We start from the raw sequence: 20,950 nt of genomic DNA on the forward strand, positions 1-20,950 counted from the left end.
TGCATTGTTCACTGTTCTCATCTCAGATGTCGACACAGGCGCTATTTCTCCTACCCCGGTCTCTAAAATAAATCATTGTCTACCGGATAACCCCCTATCCTAACTGTGTGTCAATGTCATGACAAGAGTAGGGTGGAAAAACAACAAAAAGGAAACCTTCCGGCCACCACCGAATCGAGGCATTGAAATAGCAGCAGCAGTGGTGCACTCTTGAAATCTGCCTATGCTGTACCTACTCGGTAGGCAAAATCTTTCTCTGTACAATTGAGTTCCAGAGCTAATGCACTCTCGTGTGTGTGATGATATTGAAAACAACAATAATTTCTATTCCAAACCCAACCCTGTTCTTTTGATCTCCTCGTAGTTTAGGCATCGTAACGTAACTCTCTATTTCTCTATATAGTTAGAGCACATGCTCTGTGGATGATGTTTTTTCTACAATCTCAAGAATCCAAAAGAGAGAGCCAATCATAAAAAAAAGAAAAAAGAAGCAAAGGAGAGCGAATAGTCGTTGGAAAATTTGTATTTTCAAATACGAATTCAAATATTATTATGCATTTACGGATGTTGTGCGTAACCTTACAATTGTCACAGCAAGGGGTAATGTTTGCCTGCCTCACCGCATATGTCGAACAGATTTTTTTTTATTTCAAATTTATTCTTTGTGTTTCTTTTTTGTTTGATAATCGCTGACGCAGTCAGTCAATTCATTGCCGCCCAAACAGAGGAACAAATTAAGTGAGGAAAAATTCATCACAGTCAGTCAAACAAATGTTGGTGTGTAATTGAATTGAATTTTCCTTTTCCATTGAATTTAACTTGGTCATATGGACGGAGTAACTGAAAATGGGTTTGGTCTTCAAAGCATTTTCCAAAAATGAAATCTTAACACAAATTAAAAGGTAACAAATATAAACAAATACTTAAAATAAAAAACATTAAAGTTCTTTTTTTTGCAGCTTAATTAAAGGGACTGTCAAGGTTGGCGTTGTCTCCTATGAAAAACATTACGAAGTTTTGATTTAAGGAATCCCTAAGATTACGAAAAAGTTAAAAAAAAGTAGTACTTAGGTTTGGTATTGGGATTTCCTATACGATGATGTTTCATTTTTAAAAATGGGTGTTTTTGAAGATAAACAAAAGAATTTTAATTTCGTTAGAAAGAGGGGCATAGGCCATTTTCAATAGATGGGTGGATGGTATTAGGCAAATGACCGCTACAGTTATTGTTTCAGCACCGTATGATTTCCCCGCCGTGCACAAGAACTCAGCCTTTCGCAGACTTCAATTAGATCCAAATGAGCCAGGAGCTTAAAGTTCATGAAGATAGACAACGCCGTTTGATCGCTGACGAGGCATTTTTGAATGAATGTCTGACCACGACACCAACCCATGCGTGGTTCACAAGGTGATAATGCATCCTCAAAAAAATAACATTTGGTGTGGATTTTGGGCCGTCGGCGCACAGTGTGCGATTTGAGCAATCTAGGTGGGCAAAATTATTTGGCGTAATAAAAAATATGGAAAACCTCTTTTACGTCTACAAGGTGATAATGCATCCTCAAAACGTTAACATGCATCGTCAAAAAGTTAACATAACATTTGGTGTGGATTTTGGGCTGTCGGCACAGTGTGCGATTTGAGCAATCTAGGTGGGCAAAATAATTTGGCGTTATAAAAAATATGGAAAACCTCTTTTACGATCATAATTTTATCAAAAAATAATAAACAACAAACTTTTCATATTAAAATTGAAATCAGAATCATCTGAATTCAACATATCTGACGAAATGTTAGCCTGGACTTCAACAGTTTGGGTATATTACTACAGAGAAGTGATATCTTCTAAAAGCTGCAGTATTTCTCCAGTTAACCTGTTTTTTTTTTTTGTCCGTGGATGTGCTCGCAAGCTGGTTATAAGGGGATCAGACGTAAAAAGAAGCCTATGCAGCAAATCAGTATTGGTGTCAATCCTTGATGTTTTCCTGGTGAATGATTCTCTGTATTTCGTGTTGTGTTTGTTACGCGCCTCTTGTGCCTCTTCAGAGAACTGACCAATCGGAACAATAGATGATGCTATTACATCTTTCCCATGGAAAAGTATTTTGTGCACGCTAACAGGCATTGAATACCAACAATATTCTGCAAGATATAGTTCACTTGGTTTTTTGGAGTATTCAATATTCATGGAACTTTTTTACAAAATTAATTTTGAAGCCACAGTTCAGACTCTCTAGTATAATATGAAACCACTTGATAAGCTCTAAACTGACACCAGTTATCTCGGAAGATATTTCAGCATTCCTAAAAAATTTTAGAGCCGTGTTGACATCGTTCATGTTGCCGGTTTGCTGTTTTAGCATATCGATTAGTAGGCTCAATCCCTTCTAAACCTGTCCTGCACAAGTTTTTTCTTTTTCTGAAAGTTTTTGCTTGCTCTTTATGCCACGCACTTGCCATTTTTTAATTTCTAATCTATAAGAAATGTGTAGCAAACATTCGAAAAATCGTATTCACGATTAAAGTGGGGATAGTCCAAAAGGGAGGGAGTTGATATTCTGCAATGCATTGAGGATTATTCATTTCACTGGGCCTTGCTCCACACAAATACTATTTTTGTGCTGAAGCACAAGATGAAACAGCTTCACAGACTTTTCCGTCAATCATGTATCATATCATTATGCATTCAACAGATTCTGCATTAAAAATTGTCACTTTTGTTGGAGAGAGATCTGACCTTTGGTTTTCAATAAGCCTAACTTTCCTAGTTATTACATCAGCTGATTCCTTAGCAGATATACATTTAATAGGACGACAATATCTAGTCGAAGATGGTGAAGGGTTTTGCCAAATTATAGTTTTTAGATCGTCATCGCCACAGTACATTTGTATAGGAACCATTGATATGCTGAATAAGCTTTCATCCGTGTTCTGCTCTTCAAAAAAATTTGGTAGATACCTAGATTATTCAATTCCATCACATCCCCACTTTATGATAGTTTTTATAGTTGAGTTTTGCTCTAAGTTCAAAGCTTGAAAAACTTCCTTTTGAACTACATACTTGTAAAGACGAATGATAGTCTGGTCGAGTAGGGATTGAAGGTTTATTTCGGTTGCTAGTTCTGTTATAACAATACTAGACGGATAACATAATTTTTTGGCATTCTGAACTTTATTTTAAGCTGGATAGAATTTGAAATTTTGTGCTTCGGCTTGCTGATGCAAAATTTTATACTGCTGTGTTGAAAGATCTGCATCAACTATAAGGCCAAGTGCCTGATTTGCAGATAATTTTACCGGCTGCTGGAAGGAAGACTCATGTGCTTTTTTAAAATTTGTACCTCTTTAAGGAGTAGCAGCAGACAATTGTCTCACAATTGAAGCCGAATCTTTTTTACCCTCGCTTCTTAATTTCATTTCGGTGCCCAAGGACAGTTCTTCTCGACTTCTGTTTTTGATAAGATCATCAACCTTACGTCTCTTAGACTAATGACTATATGAATTAAAATCTTTTTGTGGTCTTCCTAGTTTTTCATTTTCACTATTTTGAGAGGTTCTTGGAATCGCATCAGTCACAATGTAAGAAAATTGAAGGAAATTTTAAAGTCATAAACTATTGTACTACAAAAACCGTGACGGCCAAATTTGTCCCATTTGACACAAACCTCTTATTTTTATGGTTATCTTTATATGATCTTTAATTGCATTAAATCTATTAGACCTTGAGACTGTATACCAAACATCAAAAATTGAGCGATATGTTATTTCACTAGCCATTGTTTATAACGGACAAGTCTTAATTATTCGCAAACTTTCCCAATATTTTGAACTCCTTACTATTACCTTATAAGGTAAAGTTCGTAATATAATAAAGAAAAAGTCAATCCTAAATAATGTACTTTGAAATTTTCTTTAAACAAATCACTTACCAATTAAACAGTGTAATGAAGACTTTAAATTTTTATTATTATTATTATTATATTTTATTAACAAATAATTAAAATTACATGGTAATAAAAAAAATTAATGAGCCTAGCTGCAGAGACTATTAGTGAGAAATAAACTGAGAAAAAAATAACATCTAGGGCAAACAGATCAATTGCCGTCATTTTGTCTAGGTCAATTTCTCAATACAATTAACAATAACTTTAAGAAAGTATACCGTTAAGTTTTACTTCTTTTTTTGCTTTATATGTTGAAATCTAAAAGGCTCGTTATTTATCTCATGGAAAATCAACAATTTGGACAAAAAAATTAATTTTTCCCGCCTAGATGGGCAAAATCACATACTGTGTGGTCTGTACTTTTTTGAAAACGACGTTAATAAGTCGGTCACCGTCAACAGCGAGCGCTACATAACGATGATAACTAATTTATTGTGGCCCAAATTGAACCATATTGACCTAGCCGACATGTGGTTCCAGCAGGACGGCGCTACGTGCCACACAACAAACGCCACAATTGACATTTTTAGATTAACATTTAGAAAAACCCGATATAACAAGGCCAGTTAACTTTTTTTGAAAAATTGTGAGTTTATGCTTAAACAAAATTTAACAAATTCAGTACGTTCTTGAAATATTTATCGTTTCATACAGTAATGGGGTAGTTGCCCAACTAGTGGGCTATTCAAAATTAATCTCTTATTGGAATAGAATATCATCATCTAGACTGATTTGTTTCTTTTGCTAGAAATTTGGAAGAAATCATTTGTTATAGTTATCGAGGAAAAAACACTATATGATTATCAGTAATTTTTACTTTAAGTTCTAAGCATTTCTGGAAAAGGGTCTTTCAAAAATTGGATTGCGTTGCTATTTTAACATTTTTTCTTAGAGTTCAAAATCTGATCAAAAATATTGTGTGGGCCTTACTTAACTTTTTCTGTGTCATGATTAGTGTTGTTGACATATTAAAGCAATGTATTAAGAAGATATTCTCTGACTCACTGTAGAATGATTTACTTTGTTTACAAAATAAGTATATTCTTATCAATTCAACAGAATATGTGTGGAGTCAGATCAATTCATTAAACCGAAACAGCTACTACTGCACATACACGAATATGGTATCCAAAACAAGTGTGAGTGTTTTACTTTGAATTCACTTTTGTCAATCGAATTTGAACTTACTAACTTCAGTTGTTGAGATTTTTTAGAATTATACTTAAAACCATTTTTATTTAGGGGAAAGAATCATAAGGTGTGAATTTTCTTATCATTTTCATATCTCCATAGAATATTAGTCCAGTCATTTTAGGTTTTATCTGCGGAAAAATTCCTAGTGAGCTGAATTTTTGTATACACCTTTATTACGGCATTGTTATGAAGATGTGAAAAATCGACATTGATATCGTGCCGGCTAAAAAAGTTATAAAGGTCAAAAGGTCACGAAAATCAGTTTTTCGCAAATATCTCGCGATCTATTGGTCAGAGGTCAATAAAAGGTCATTATAAAAATTGTTTGTCATGAAATTGTCTACAAAAAATGTCTCTTGCATTTTTCTGTAGAATTAACCGTTTTCGGAGTAGAGCACCGAGAACGTTTTTTTTACATGGTTTCCCCCGGAGGCATAATCCATAATATGTAATAAAAGGTTTTTTTATTTACGGGCTGTATTTAGCTCACTTAAAAATTATTTCTTGAGTGTAAAAGACGTTATTTTAGTAGAATTGCTCTTAAACAGTTTTCATAATGAGTGATACATGTTTTATATGCAAAGACGTGTTTTCGGATGGTGAAGTAGTACAAGTTAGGCGTGGTCTTCAGACATTAAAAAATGCTAGTATCGCTAGAGGTGATGGTAATATTGAATATTTAAATACTGTGACTTTTTTAAATGTTCATAGCAATTGTCGTAAAAATTATACGAACAATTTGAGTATAGCGGCTTTTAAACGACGCCAAGAAGAACCGAGTACATCAATATCTCCACGTAAGAAAAGAATCAGCTCTTTTGATTTCAAAAAATTATGTTTGTTTTGTGGAGAAGAAGCGAGTGAGGTAATTGAGAAAAAAAAAGAAAAAAAATACAGACGCGTTATTAGAGAAGTGAGTACTCTTTCATTTAAAAACACAGTATTAAAAGCTGCAGAGGCGCGTGGTGATAAATATGGAAGAAGTGTAAAGGAGCGTGTGAATTTTGAGTATGACTTAGTATCTGTCGAAGCTAAAAATTATTCACTTGTAAAAAAAAAAACCTCTTATTACATATTATGGATTATGCCTACTGGGGAAACCATGTAAAAAAAAACGCGCCCTGCATTCTACCTCGGAGGTGGTGAGGAAACGAGTGCATCGTTATAATATAGTCGCTTTCTCGGTGCTCTACTCCGAAAACGGTTAATTCTACAGAAAAATGCAAGAGACATTTTTTGTAGACAATTTCATGACAAACAATTTTTATAATGACCTTTATTGACCTCTGACCAATAGATCGCGAGATATTTGCGAAAAACTGATTTTCGTGACCTTTTGACCTTTATAACTTTTTTAGCCGGCACGATATCAATGTCGATTTTTCACATCTTCATTACAATGCCGTAATAAAGGTGTATACAAAAATTCAGCTCACTAGGAATTTTTCCGCAGATTGGGGCTTAAAAAAGCTAAAATGACTGGACTATATGTGTCATGCTAAATAATTCAAATAAACCTTATCACTAGATGATTACATGCTAATGAGATCCTGATTTACTGAAAGGGTTTGTTTTCAACGCGCGTAATTGTGTATCGTCATTTGAGACTTAAAACATGTTTTTTTTGTTTTTGTTAGGAAAATCGTTTTTCAAAAACAATCCAGATGACCTATTTTCTTGTTTCTTTTATTTCCTTTATTCATTTTATGAACCTTTGTTTTTTTTTGTATCTAATGACGCCTGCGTCATAAAATTTCAGGATTATTATCTTTATGTAACTAAACAAACTAAACAGGCAAACCAACCACCTTAGAGGCAAGGATAATGAAAATGATGCATGTCTATGGCACGGGTGCATGTGCGATTAGTAGCAGCTGCTGATGTAGAATCATTTGACTCTCCAATCCACAATTTACAATTTGTGTAGAGACGCGAGAGTGTAAGTTAAATGTAGATTCCACAAGGGAAGACGCTTCATTCTGTATTTCGTTCGATGCGCTCTCCGACATTGGCATCGACATCGACAACAACGACGACGTTTTCAGTCGTTTTTTAAGTTATACTATCGCTTCGCTCTTGTATCAGTATTATTCGTATTTTCAAACAAAAAAAAAAGTATCTATTCTATGAAGGAGGGTGGAATCCACAACAGCCAACCAAAAACAACAACATCAACGCTGTTGATTCCTAAATTTTCACCCGTGCGTCGTCACGTTACTCGTCGTCTGTCGTGTCTGTATAAATCGGGAGAGCATAATATAATGTCAGCAGAACAGAAAATCAGACAATCTCTGTATATGAAATAAAGAACAAGCTAGGGGCATTCATGAGATGCGATTCTTCCTCTCAGATTCAGTTCTGTTCTCGCTTTTGATTTAACTAGACATTTTCGTTTTCGTTTGGAAGTAACAAAATATAATTTTTATAACGCGCGTGGCGGCGGCGGTTTTCCGTTTTGTTCTTCTTCCATCTCTTCCTCTATGTTTTCATTTTTACTCAATGTGCGCTGATATTATTTTGTGCTTTTTCAAACAAACAAAAAAAATAAGAAAAAATTCATTGCGGGATCTAATTTTAGATGAATTTTGAGATTTTAATTTTTTATTTTATATCTCAATAAATTAACAAAAAAATACGTTATTTGTTAATTTGGCGGTGGAATATTTAATTAAAAATGTGATTTCATAGTGAAAATTGAAAATTCAAAAAAGAATAAGGAAGAAAATAAATTCTTATCAGTCAACGAAGTGTTCGTGAGTTGTTTTCGTTCAGCTCAGCTAACTCAAAGCCACAATAAATAACACCCAAAATATTCGTATAAGCAGAAAGTTTATGTTTCGTTATTTGTGCGGATTAAAGATTCATTGAAATTTATTAAAAAAAATAATGATAAGTGAGTAAAATTCCATTACAACAAGTTTTTTTCTTTATGGAATTTAATGTGTAAAGTCTTGAGGAAAAAGAATAAAATATTTTGCACTAAAGCGCAAGACAAACAAAAAAATGTAAACAAAACTGTCCTGTTTAAGGGATGCTGTTTTTGTTTTTGAGGACGAGATATGATTCATCATCATTCTCTCCTCTCAATTACAAAATAACAACAAAATGAAAAACAAAATAACAATGAATATCAAAAATTAATAACAGTGATGTGTCACAAACTGTCAAATGGAATAATTTTCAGGATGAGGTCGAAAGTGTTGGGGGGTTTTACTTTTTGGCGGGACCTTTGTGTCCTTGGTTGGGAAATCTCAAGAATAGCTTGAGTTTTTATTTTTATAGATTTTATGAAAGTTTTATATTTTTTTTTAAATGTTTAATGAGTCAAGAAAAGAAGGCTTTCATTATGGGACTTATTCACTTTTTCTTCTATCTTTTATTAAACTGCAGTTAGAATTCTTTTTTCTTATACATTGGTGTGATGTTTGTTATCTCCAGAAATTACTTTATTGCAATTTAGGGTAGAAATTTCAAAATATTCTTCTTCCAAAAGAAATACTTATTATTAAGAATGTCAAAATGCTGTATTTTAAAACATTGTGTGGTCAAAATTCTGTATGATACTATATGGTCATAATACTGTATGGTTAATATTCTGTACTACTGTGTTTCAAAATGCTGTATTGTCAACATACTGTATATCAAAATCATCCATCAGCCCTATTTTTAAAAGTGGTCTCAAGCACTTAATTAGGAACTATAGACCAGTCTCAAAACTTTCAGCGATTTCAAAACTTTTTGAAAAGTTGGTGTTCAATAGACTTAGTTTTACGGTGAAAGACATAATATCTTCGAGACAGCATGGGTTTTGTAGTGGTCGCTCCACTACTACGAATTTGTGTCTGTTTACAAGTTTTTGTTTATCTGATTTGGAAAAAAGAATGCAGGTCGATGTTTTGTACACGGATTTTGTGAAAGCGTTCAATAGAGTCCATCATAGACTTCTATTAAGAAAGTTGGAGAGGATGGAATTCAGATTCGGTTTTCTTAAATGGTTAGAATCTTATTTGTCAAGGCGAAAACAGATTTTTAAAGTCATTTGGGACCCCTCCTTTTCAATCTTTTCGTCAATGATATTCCGAAATGTTTGCAATTTTCTAATTGTTTGATGTTCGCAGATGACTTGAAACTATATTCCCAAATTTCTTCAGATAAAACCTGTGTTAACTTTTAAAAAGATATAGATGCGTTTTTCAATTGGTGTAAAGTCTTTCAACCGTGAGTGAAAGAAAGGGCCTTGGTGTTATTTTTGACACTAAGTTTTCTTTTTCTGAACGCATACATTTTATTATTTCAAAAGCGAATTCGTTGCTAGATTTTTTTAAAACGCAACACGGGGCTATTTAAAGATAGTTATACTCTGAAAACGATTTACATATCTTTAATATTACCCATACTGGAATACTGTTGTGTTATTTGGTCTCCTTTTTATCAAAATTCCTCAGACAGAATCGAAAATATTCAAAGAAGATTCACGCGCTTTGCTTTGAGGAATTTTAGGTGGTCAGATGGTTTGCCCAATTATGGCTCTAGGTGATTTAAAATCTTTAAAAAGCCGTAGACAAACCCTTGGGGTTCTTTTTATCAAGGACATAATAAATGGTAAAATAAAATCTCCCGACTTACTAGCTCTTATATCTTTTTATGTTCCTGAGAGACATCTAAGAAATAGGGACGTTCTCTTTTTGATTCCTAGTCACAGGACGAACTATGGACTTAATGAACCCATAACTCGTATATTATCTCTTTTTAATTTAATTCATAGTGAAGTGTAGACCTTTAAATGAATAGGGATATGTTTAAGAGTATTGCTTTAAACTTTTTTAATGATGTATAATGATAAATTATAATTTAATTGTAGTCAACTGATTATGACGTATCCATTGATGAATAAAGAAATAAATAAATAATACTGGAAGTTTTGACAGATCAATTAGTTTGGTGCAAAGTGCGCACTTTTTTGGATTATTAAAACGATTTTTAGCCTTATTTACAGCATTTTGAAATACAGAATTTCGATGTACAGAATTTTGAAGTACAGAATTTTTAGATACAGCATTTTGATCATGCAATATTTTGTACATACAGTATTTTGAAATACAGTATTTTGAATACAGTTTTTCGACCACAACCCATTGTTGACAGCTTTGAATATCATACATCATACATCAAAATTTAAACAATATCAGTCATCAATCATAATTGTTAGTCATAATGTGCATCTAATATCTATCAAACATTTCTTCTTGCAATGATTTTCAAAACATTTCTTCTCCAAATAATTTTCAATTCAATGACAACACAACCACGAATTATTTGCAACCGTAATTTTTCGTGATGTGATGCTTCTAAATCTAATCTAATTGTTTAAATATCCGTTAAGTCAAAAATTACCTTAATCGCTATAAAATGATTTAACTATAAAAGTCCTCTATTAGTTTCTCGAACACAACTTGAATTTTGGACAAAAAATTGCATGATTTGTAATTACAAATTCCAAGACGATGACAGCTAGTAGTTTGATAGTTGTACAAATCCAAATTTTGAAAATTTAAAATTTTAAACTGCTCCAAAGTAAAATATTTTAATAAAAAAAAAAGTTCAAACTACAATTTTATTTTGTTATCTGACAATATTAAAAAATCAGTTTAATAGTTGACAATATTGCGAGAAATGTCATTATCATTCATTGTCAGATGAAGTCAAAAATTGTCAGATGTCGGTCTTCTATCAAATGTTCTGGTAATCAACTGACAACGGAATTTTAAGGCTTTAGACTTAAGCAAAATCATTTAACCGTGTGATCTTACAATTTGTCATTGATAGGTTTTTAGCAGCTATTTTCATACCACTGACAAATCTGTCAATATCGAAAGATTTAAAAATTGTCTGCATTTAGCTTTAGTTTTCATTGCTTCGAATTTAAAAACATATTGGAAACTTTTGACAAATTGCACTTCAATATCAAAATAAATTGTTTCAGTTAAATTTTAAATATTAGAAAATCTTGTTTTGAGTTCAAATTCATATGCTTGCTCGCCTTCATATGTCATTGTCCTTTGAAGTGTCACATCCTTACTCATAAGCAACGGGAAAAAAACATAGGTAACAACTAAAGATGAAAAAAAAAATTCAAATTCCTGTAAAAGCTCCGTGTTTTAATTATGAATCATACAAACAAAAAATTCCATTTTGTCATTAGAGTGAATGAGGAAGCAAGTTATAAACATAGGTACATAAATGTACATAAAATACCCTAACACAAGAACTCTTTTGAAGCATATTCACGCACAAGGGTTGAGATTTGAAAATGATTCATTCAGTTGGTTAAGCAAACACAAAATGTGCATTTTTAAAGTGTATTCCTTGTACCCTGTCAGAAAGGTAAAGCCTACCATACCGATAAGCATTTTGTAACCCATTTTTTCCATAAAAGACTTCTTTTTTTAATCTCGGAAATTCACTTTTCAAAAGAACAGGAAAGAGGATAACCATGATCCTGATTAAATTATGGGATAGACTGGATGAGTATTTTATTTTGAGGTTTCTGTTAACTTTGCATTCACGCTTGAAAGTTTAAAAAATGATTTCTTTTAAGTGATTGAAAACAATATGAACATTTCTAGAAAAGAAATTAAAGAAAATTTCATAACATAGATTTTTATGTTTAACTGAATCCATGTTGTATTCTTTCCTCAAGCTTTATTCCAGTTGAAAAAATAAAATCCAAAGGCATAAACTACCCTACCCTACTCTACTTTACTTCTGATGAATCACACGAACTCATAATCAAAACATAGGTACGTAGGAAAGGGAAATGTGTTCTTATTCAGAGAGATGTTGACAAGTTATGATGCAAAGGAAGTCGAAGTAGGTCCTTGACATGACATTAAAAATTATATAGCTTGACATCCAAGTTGGTTGCATAACATGAAGAATACGTCTATCCGGATTTTTTTCACGAACGTTGACTTTTGCTCTTTCTGTTGATAAAGTAGTTGTTCATTACTTACTCATGAACTCTATAACCATTTCAGGACTTGCAAAAATGTATGTAGTTCATAAAAATATAAAAGTGTAATAACGTAGATTTGTGATTATAAAATCTACTCTCATTTTGCTTTAAAAAAGAGTCTCTAAACAGTCCTTGGAATTTTAATTATTATGAACCATCTTATGTATAAATGCAGTGAAAAACAAACTAATTTTTACGCTCACTGGAAGGTTACCATGAAGGTAAACGGTTTTTTATTAATAATTATAAGGATTTATAATTGTGAACAGCAAGGACATGTAAAGTTAGATGACAGGAACTGCTCTTCTAATTTTGGGTGCTTAAGATTAACAAAAACATTTAATTTCAAGGTACACAAAACACATTCTCGAATAACATGTATGATCGTTGATTTAGCATAAAATGGGAGGTCCACTTCTCTTATAGCTGGAAGTTCTGATTCGGTAACAGCCAGCATTTTTATTACTTAATTCAACGTTAGTGTTTCCCAGTCTAGATTCAAATTTGTCATCGTGTTATTTACTTAATTTTTCCTATCCTATTATTGTGAATTAACTTGTAACCCATTGTGATTCTTTTCTTTCGTCATTCTATTCTTTTCGTTAAAAATTTCGTCGTTCATTGTAAAGCTTGGCGTGGTTATCAAGAAACAATAAAGTTGAGTTCAAGCCAAGAAGATCGTAAAAAAAGCGTGTTTTACTTAAAGAGAAAACTATAAAAAATAAGATAAAAAGACTATTAGAACTACAGTCCACTTATCCACTTAAAACGGACTTTACATTTGGTCCTTCGAGCCGGATATTTTATTATGTTTTTAAAAATTGGAAGCTTTTTGCATACAAATCGAAAAAGGATTCGTTGTATATTTTATTTGAGCTTTTCTCCGAAGAACGTTTTTTGAATAAACTGTACATTAAAGTTTGTATCAATAATATCACAACTGAAAAATCATCACTAAGACGGAATCAGTCTTTTTAAATATGTATTCATATTACTTTATAGTAGTACTCTTGCCATGGGTTCGATCCTGCCTGTGCCTGCCTCTTGCGAGGAATTGACAAATTCTTAAAGAGTAATTCTTGTAATGAAAAGTAATTTCAAATTACTCGTTCAAATTCGGCTTTAAACTGAAGGCCCTTCTATACCTGACAACATTACTCGCACACAGGAATGGTTAATGGCTGAATCACAAACACGCTTCGGCTTCACCTGACGTTTACGAGTTCAGAATTCAATGCATGCTATCACAATGGAGCTTCGACCTCACGTTTCGTTTGACAATCGTAAGGAAAAGAACGTAATGTAACGTAATGATACATCTGAACATTTGCGTTGTCTGACAGGTTAACAGCTGTTAAAAAATGTCAACAAACAAAAAATTTGCTCTTTGGAGGGATGAAATAATAGAAATGTCATTCAATGTAACCTCGAAGCAGGTCCACCGTAACGCAGACGAAACCGGAGATGAAGCGTGTTTGTGATTCAGCCATTAGAGTCGTAAGTCACTAGGTCCTACTTCTTAACAAACTGTTGCGCTACCAATTTTATTTTATTACATTATCTTCAGTCAAAAATACTGCAGTGTATATATTTTACTGGAAACCCAAATCTCAATTTTGAAACTCATATAAAAATGATAAGAATATCATGTCATTGCTATATCGAGTTCAAAAAATTATCTCATCAATTCTGAAGTTCTATACAGGAGCCGCATTAATGTTGATACAAAATAATGACAAAAAAAGTAAACAGAAGTAAATTAATTGCCGATGACGGATGTTTTCCAAAAATGAATTATTATTTTTATCAAAAGTTCAAAAGAGTCAATCTTGAATAATTCGATAACGAACTTGTACTTACTTCATCAATTCTGAAATAAGTAATAAATAAGTTCCACAATCTGTTGTGTGGGCTTTTAAATTGTTCGTTTCAGATTGGAATTATAATTTCCACTGTTACTTTAAGAAGACGGGCCTTTTTTTAGGAATGGACGGGCTCAAAAGATTTAGTTTATAAAGATCCAAAAAATTACTTATTTTAGTTTCTTTCTTTAAATGTTCAAGTTTGAAATCATCGTTTTAGGGACAGGGGCATTTGTACTGTTGAAGGAAACATAAAACCGACTTAGTTGAAATTTTAATATAACTATTATATTTCAAAATATTCGTAATGATACCTTCTAAATATGTTTCCAACATCGTTTTTAAGCGATTTTTGATTTTTTTGAGAAGAAAAATGAACATTTTATAGTTTAAAAATAGCAAAAAATTTGAAAGAGTTTTAAGTTATTGTACAAAAAAGAAACATTTTTTAAAAATCTTTAGTTACTTAAGACCGCGGATACTTAGTCACACAAATTTCAACATTTCTAAAGTAAGGATAATTGGCCCTATCATTGAAATCAATACGGACATTTTTTTAAATAGATATTTGACTGTGTTTCACTTTGATTCAAAATAAAAATTATATAATGATCGATCGGAAATCACACTAAGAATTTTTTGAGAAAAATTGCGCATTTGTTTTCGCTATGAATATATTTTCTATTTTCCGAACGGAAATTCATTTTCCTGAAAAGCTGATACTTTTATGTTCAAAAGTGAAACGAATCGTTCCGCTGATAAGTGTTCCATTTTCACACAATTCCAATGATAGATTTCTCTCAGTATGAAAATTTCGGTGGATCTCAATCAGGAAATTTATTTCAATGAAAGCTATAAACTTCCTGTCAAAAAACATTTCCATGATTAGTTTCAATGACAAAAACCAATGATAGCTATAACTGGCCCCTTACGTGGTAAAGTTTCAAATTCAAGTTTTCTCCTTCATTTTGTTTAATGAAATATGAAATTTTAAGTTTCTTAAAAGGGGTTTAGAAGCCTAAAGAGTTTAAGAGAAGAGCTTTTGAAAGTATTGGAATAAATAACAGTTTTTGAACGAAATTTAATAAAATAGAAATTTATGTGTGGAGAAAAAAGTATTTTCTATTAAAAACCCCATTTTTAGACGAGAGGATTTTTCAGTTTTGTTTTATAAGTCACTAGAAGTTAATCTTAGCTTAACCTTAAAAGTGAGATGACTTTTTTTCAAACTGCTATTGCTAAGCTACAGTTAGCCCCTAAAGTATTTGATGCAATACTGAAAAACAAATTATATTCTTTAGTTAGAAACTATATTTCTGAATTCCAACACGGATTTATGAGTGGCAAATCGACAGCAACTAACTTATCAATTTTTACAAGCTACTGCCTTGACTGTATGGAAAAACGATTACAAGTTGACACTATCTATACCGATTTTTTAAAGGATCGTATTCAACATAATATTCTAATAAGAAAACTTGAATTGTTTGGATTTCACTCTGTGCTTCTTAAATGGTTTCAAAGTTACTTAGTTGACCGAAAGCAATAAATAAATAAATAAAGAAATAATACATTTTTCCGGCGTTCCACAAGGTAACCATCTTGGACCGCACCTTTTTATTAACGTTATTTCATTATTTTTATTAACTACCGCAATATCTTCTACACACAAAATGTCTTGTATGCTGATGATCTTAAACTCTTCAGCAGCATAAGATGTCTTGAAGATGCGAAAAATGTCCAGAATGATACTTTTTTGGTTTTATTTTAACAACGGTAAATGTAGTTTTGTTACTTATTTAAAAATCTTAAATCCCTTGTGTTTTGAATACAAACTTGGTTTTGATTCTTTGCAGAGACTTGATAGTCAGAAAGATCTAGTAGGGATTTTTGACTCCAAAATGAGTTTTTCACTTCATATAGATCATGTCATTTCCAAAGCTAACTCAATGTTGAGCTTCATAGTTCGAAATTCAAAACTTTTTAATGATCCTTACACACTAAAAACAATATACTCATCTCTTGTTAGACCGCTGGCTGTTAGAATATTGTTGCGTTATATGGAATCCCTACACTCAATCGAGCATTTATCGTATTGAAAAGGTTCAGACAACATTTACAAAGTTTACTTTGCATAAGATTTATAAAAACTCAGATGTTCCATGTTATGAGACTAGATGTACTCGTATAGACTTAGAACCTCTAGTTTTGGGAAGAAAATTGTATTCTGTCCTTTTTGCTTATGATGTCCTCAGTTCTAATATTGATCGTCCAACGTTGTTATCAATGTTCAATATTTACGCTCCAGCTCGTAGCTTGCGCCCAAGAGATGGCGATTTTTCACATGTTCCTTACCATAGAACAAGTAACGCTGGACATAATCCAATCACAAATTGTTGGAAAACTTGTTAAGTTTATACTTGCGATCAAAATCTCTAAGTAATCAAGTTTTGACTATTATGTATAAAGAAAATATTTTTCAATAAAATATTTATTCTGTCATTTACTATCGTTATAATCAAGTCGTTTTAATATAACTCTGTTAAAAGGTTATGGGCCCAGGACAATAGCAAGATTCAAGGAATATATACATATACTGGAGAAAAATGTCTGTACAACAGAATTTGGAAATCCATCAAATGGAGAAGCTAACTGGTTCTGAAAATTTCAACATGGAGTTTTGCCATGAAAACCCAACTAAAACTTGAAGATTCATGGAAATGTATCGAGAATGTTCCTGGCGTTGCTTGAGTTGGATCTTTCTACGAGTAAGGACAAGATTGCTCGTTGCAAAATGATTCTGGCTATCGACAAGTCTTTATGTCCATATTAAGAATGCAACAACTTCTAAAGAAGTTTGGACTGCTTTGCAAAATCTTTTTCAAGACTCTGGTCTGGACAGGCGCATAGGTTTACTTCAAAAACTATGCTCAGTGGTCCTGGTAGAATGTTCTTCTATAGAAGATTACGTAAGACAAATCGTTTCGACCGCACATAAGTTGAATGAAATAGGATTTGCAGTAAATGATGAATGGGTTGGTAGCTTATTATTGAAAGGTCTTCCTGATGAATATAGGCCGATGATAATGAGCATTGGTTGCAGTGGAAAAGTAATTTCAGCAGATTCCATTAAAATAAAATTGCTGCAAGACGTTAAATATGATTCCAAATCATCCAATAGTGCTCTTTTGTCAAAGAGAGGAAGTTTTCCCAATTCACACAAGAAATGGAAGCCTAAGTATGACAAGAAAGGGAAATATCGTTGCTTTAACTGTGGTGGGGTCGGATACTACCGTTCAGATTGTATAACGAAGTTTAGTGTCCGACCCCACCACAGTTAAAGTAACGATATTTCCCTTTCTTGTCATACTTAGGCTTCCATTTCTTGTGTGAATTGGGAAAACTTACTCTCTTTGAATACCCATTTCGTCTTGATAATGTTGGCTCCAGCGGGCTTGTCGACACATTTCCAGGTATCATTTTCCTCAAATGATTGTTCTCACTCTGCATCGCTTCTATCCATTTTTCTTTGTCATCTCTGGATAACATATCTTCCATGTCTTCGGGTTCTTTCAAGATGTTGAAAGTCTCAGCATTGTAAACTACTCTTGGTAATTTTGAGATTCTTTCGCTTCGGCATGAGGGAGCAGATTCTCCAGCTTCTGGAAGGTTTGGATTATCTTCATCTATCTGCTGACTACCAACATCAATTTGCACGCTCAACGTTGAAACAAGATAGTGAGTTTCTGATGACGACGTTGCCACTGATGGATCTTCTTCGTTACAAATGCTTCTATAATTTCAATGAATTTCACTCAGCTATGGACGTTAATGTTATTAGAAATGTAATTAAGAAAAATGTATTGAGTTTTTTGTAAAAGTTATTATTTTTTTTATTATTTAAATATCGAAGACTGTTATTAATGTAGTCTTTAAAAGGTTTGTAACTTGACGGAAAAAATAAATAAACAAAAAATGAAATCTCTTTTCAATACTAAGAGTCTTTAATTTTGTTTAAAAAGTAAAAATTAATATAAATATTTACAATAAAAAGAAATATAATAATACAAACAGAAAATTTAAATTCTTGTTCTTAAACATGATTACTTTATCTTTATTTGAGCCACAGACCAAAATTGGTCACTTGGGCGTATACGTACTATTTTAAGTGACTTTTCTCCTCTTAAACAGTTAAAAAAATATTTTAATTATTTTAATAGCAAATATGATGATTCCCTATCTTTTATGTTAAAAAGAAATACATTCAGCTCAATGAAAGTGTAATTAAAAATCAATCATTTTAAGTTTTAATTGAAACTACTTTAAGATATCTTTCTATCAAGAACAAGAAAAAAAAACTCCCTTGATAGATTCATTCTACATATAGGTACTGTTCGAGATGTTCTCACATGTCTTCCTCTGGCTCTACCTAACATACGAAAAGAACAAAAAAAGAAGCACATGGGATTCTTCAAATTCTAAACAATAATATAAATGTATTATGATGTTGAATCTCAAGACTAGGGTGTGAAACTTATGCCTTCACCGTCGCATCGCCCTATCGCCCCCACCGGTCGCCTCAATGTGTAGGTGCAAACGATATCTAGATCTGGTGCGTGCAGATCATATCAGAACAGCCAGCGAATTGAAACACGAACAAGCTATGTGTTGTATAGCGGTATAGAGTGTTCCAAAAATACATCATATCATAGCTTGTTTTCAGTTCTAGTTCTGTATAGCGGTTCCATAAGATTTGGTGTGTTTAAACAGATATTTCTGTTAGCAACGGAAATCGAAATTATAAATTCCAAAGATTTTGCATCAGACGTTAGATATAGGATAGGACAGGCGTACAGTAAAAAAGAAGCAGGAGCGCAAAAAAAAATAGTCCATCACATAAATAATAATAATCATCAGGTAGCAAGTTAGGAGACTTTTGGTTCGAGGTGGTCTCTGTTGATCTGGGTGGGGTATATACGGCTTAGTTTACCCGCCAAGGGTCAATAAGTCAAAAATAAATATTATTTGTGTATTTTTAATACGCCATCGATCATTATTAAGGACGCTCAAATTGTTTACTCTAGGAAATTGCGTTGCGATTTACCCAGAAGGCGCCAATGGATCGTCAAAATATGGGCCATTTGCGCACATCATCCATCACAAACAAAATTTATTACATAGCCTAGCATAGGCTTTACACTTTGTGTGAGAGTATACACAAGTCACTTTAACGTGGTGAGATGTCTCCTAGCTTATATGATTTTTAATGATGCAGGAAGTCTGTTGTACACAGTATGATTGAAGCGATGGTCAAGTGAATTAATTGAAATTAATTTGAATGAATATATTTTACTTTTGTTTGAAATAAAAAAGCATGACATCAGAAATGAATGAATTATTCGAGATGGGAAGAATGTTTTTTAGAAAAATTTCTTCATATAAACGCAAAGAAGCTAAAAGAGAAAATTTAATGAAAAAGAACTAATGGAGATTTGTTTAAATTAACGGCAGAATTTGCCAAAAGAATCGTATATTTTGTTTTTGAAGGTTTTAATATGATTATTAGAAATAGGATTACAATTTTGTATTTCTTATCAAAAGAGGATGGACTTGTTCTACATTCTACATTCACATATTCCAAGAAGTCTCCGTACAGTAGCTTTCTTTTTGTTGATTCGAGATAAAATATTTACTATAACAATATATTAAAAACGGGTTTTTGGAAATCACAATCACAATTTTGTTTTAATTTGGTTAATGTTACCACTTTGGTTTTTACATTTACGAGTATTGTTAGTACTTTTTTTTCCAAAAAAGCACTAAAATTAGGCTGCTGTACGGAGACTTTTTGGACTAGGTGTATGTACCTAAATTAAGTCTACCAACGAACTAGTAATTACTAAAAAAAAAACAAAAACATAAATAATCAACCAACCACCCCAATACGTAACATAATGGCAGAAGCTGGACTTCCCCTAGTAGAAGACCGTATTTTTGAAACCAGAGCTTAACTCTACGTGAAATTTGCGTTCAGCCGAGGCTCAATTATTGATGAAGACGCCAAAGAGCTTGATAAATCAAAGTATCTTAAACGTATCCTTTCAGCAATTTCTACCGCTATAACAATTGCCAAATCTATGGAACTTCCAGTTATTAAGCACGAAAAATACTATCCAGGATGAATTGAAGATTTCTCTTTTATCATGAACATGACTGAACACAACAAAAATCACACCTCCTCATACATTTGGCGATCTTTATTCAAAGATAATACTGATTCCCTAAGGTTCAAAAATTGGAAAATAATTTTCACAAACGGTTCCAAAACCCAATACAGCACATCGTTTGCTTCAACCTACGAAGATGGTTCCCTTCTGTCCATTGGAATTCTGGACAATAGTGTCTCTGTATTCACCGCTGAAGTTACTGCGATCTTAAAGATCGAGAAATCTGTGCTTACACTGACAAAACGTGACTTATTACGTGAAGTCAATCGTAAAAACAAAGCACATAGATTAAATGACTGGCAGAATTACCAGCATTTCTACAGATCCATCAACATTGATAAATCTAAACCAAGCTACCCAACTTCAAGACGGATGATCACATTCTAGGAATTACACAAGCTTAGTTTTTATAAAGAGTCAGAAGCCTCAGCAGCTAACTCTCTTAACAATATGTATTAACTTGTAAATTTTTATTTATAGTTAATAAATTTTAATAATAAATAATCAAAGTAGAATTGTGCGCTTTAAACAAAAGAACTATTTTCAAGCTCCATGGTATACAGTTTTGTGTCGATAATTAGAAATAATGGTATTGAAGTAAGCTTTCCTATATTGTTCAAATTTGTTTATTTTGCTAAATCAAATAAAAATAAATATGTAATTGTTGTAACCAAATGGTTGAAATTTAGCAATACTGCCATTTCAATG

General features: G+C 32.5%; 1 protein-coding gene across 4 annotated transcripts in view; it reads left to right on the forward strand.

Moving 5' to 3' along the window:
• Window positions 1–20,950, forward strand: part of LOC129953705 (centrosomin) — a 122,491-nt gene that overhangs the window by 16,053 nt on the left and 85,488 nt on the right. Inside the window, exon 1 of one of the 4 annotated variants that reach the window (XM_056067073.1) lies at window positions 7,452–8,031. The exons of the other annotated variants lie outside the window; for them this stretch is intronic. The gene's annotated coding sequence lies outside the window, so the exon portion shown is untranslated. Of the gene's footprint in view, window positions 1–7,451; window positions 8,032–20,950 lie in introns of those variants that run through there. 4 annotated transcript variants of the gene reach the window in all.

Source organism: Eupeodes corollae, chromosome 1, assembly GCF_945859685.1.
Source record: "Eupeodes corollae chromosome 1, idEupCoro1.1, whole genome shotgun sequence".
In the NCBI taxonomy this organism is placed as follows: domain Eukaryota; kingdom Metazoa; phylum Arthropoda; class Insecta; order Diptera; family Syrphidae; genus Eupeodes; species Eupeodes corollae.